Raw genomic sequence first — 1909 nt, 5'->3', positions numbered from 1 at the left:
GCTGATGCCTACCTTCCCCTCTGCCTGGAGCTCATTGAATATTCAAGTATCCGAAGGGGGCGTTAGTTACCCTTAAGGCCCCACCCTCTCCTCACTTTCCCCGCCCACCCCTCTGTCTCTCTGTGCATGTGAGGTGAGGAGTTGCTGCAGTGCTTTCTCGCCTGGAAGCCCTGGTGGCCCATGCAGCAGGGGGGTAAAAACGGCACACACACACACCTGGCACCTTCCTCATACATAATAAACACACTCACATGTGGACCCGGGGAGGTGAGTCTTAGGTCAGGTATTCACTGGCGAGGGAAACTGCCCTGAAATGACACAGGCAGCTTGGTGAGCTCACTCACAACAGTGACCTCCGCTGGATCCACCTCAGAACTGATTCTGACCTTGGCCCATGCGTGTGCCACAGCTGGACTGTAATGTTTAAAACGTGTAGGCCACGGCAGGGATCATCTACGTTACTCACAAAAGTATAAGCGATAGAATATGGAAAATCTTTGCAAGTGTACTCGATATTAAAGTGGAAAGAAAGTTTACCTGCACAGGACAACAGGGCAGCACTTCACTGTGAGTGATGACCCCTGGAGTGCCCATTGTTTTGTTCAGGACACTTTTTTTGACATCTGACTCTCATTTCTTTTAATTTCTTCGTTTTCAGCAGCAATTCAAGAGAAAGTTTTTAATTTAAATTTTTTATTTTATTTGACCTTTGCCAGTTAAAATGTTTGAGAACTAATCCTCATTTATACAAATGCCAAAGAACTTGCTACAGACAGATCCAAATATTAATAAGAAATGGTCAAGATCAGTGGTGCAGAGGCTGCCATATCCAGACTTTTGTCCTTTAAATAGGTCAAGCCTCAGTTTGTCATCAGACTTCCAGTTTTAATTAAGCGTCAAAGAATAAACTCAGAAGATCTATATGACATCATCGGGTTACAGGTACTCCTTCTCACAGTCAGTCGCCCCGTCACTACGCTGACCATAATGGTCAAGATGACTCAAACGGAGTGGATGAAAAACCCTAATTAAATACAATCAGCCCATTTGTGGAATAGTCCAAATGGGTCCCACATATGTTTTGGTGACCGTAAGTTAACTGAGACTTATTTTTTTTCTACAACTGAACATAGAGACAAACTGAAACCTACAAATCAAGCCAGAGATGTTTTGTGTAGTTATGGACTCTGACCTCCATTTCAACAGCCACATTAAGACAATTACAAAAAGAAGAAAAAAAAAAATCAATGCACAACCACTACGGCAGGAATTAAGCTATTACTATCTAAAACATGTTCATTTATTTTCAGCAGGCTACACTACTGTAATGGTGTCTTCACAGGTCTTTATAAAGACCTGTGAAGACAGTCAGCTTCAGCTCATCCGCATTGTGGCTGCCAGGTCCCTCACTACCACCAGCAGAGTGGAGTACCGGCTTCATGTGTGTCAAAGGATAGGTTGTAAAATCTTAGATCCAAAGCCATGTAAGGTGAAGATGCATTATAGTTTCTCAGCTCCCCACATTTGGAAGTGGTTCAAATAAATACTGCATTTTTTTCACAGAGTATAGCCTATCTGTCTGAAAGTTTGGGTTAAAGTTCAGGTGGAGTGGTGATCTTTTTGGTACATCTTGCGAATTGCAATCCCAAAGTGCCTAATATGAAGTCTGGTTTCAAAATCAGCAATTTCACAATAAAATCACAATGATCAGTCGTTGTTATAGCATGTCAATATAATTAGTATTTAAAAGGTAATTTGCCGGAATCAGCTGTTTGGTTAGTGCTGCTGAGGAAAAAAGCTCAGGTCAGAGGAAAATGGAGCAAAAGCTGTATTGTTGATATTCTGCCAAATGCTGTTGTTGGCATGCAGACCAGAGAACCTGTCTGATTAGATTTTTCTGTTATTTTTG

Source organism: Echeneis naucrates, chromosome 6, assembly GCF_900963305.1.
Source record: "Echeneis naucrates chromosome 6, fEcheNa1.1, whole genome shotgun sequence".
Taxonomy (NCBI): domain Eukaryota; kingdom Metazoa; phylum Chordata; class Actinopteri; order Carangiformes; family Echeneidae; genus Echeneis; species Echeneis naucrates.
Note: the sequence above shows the minus strand (reverse complement) of the source record.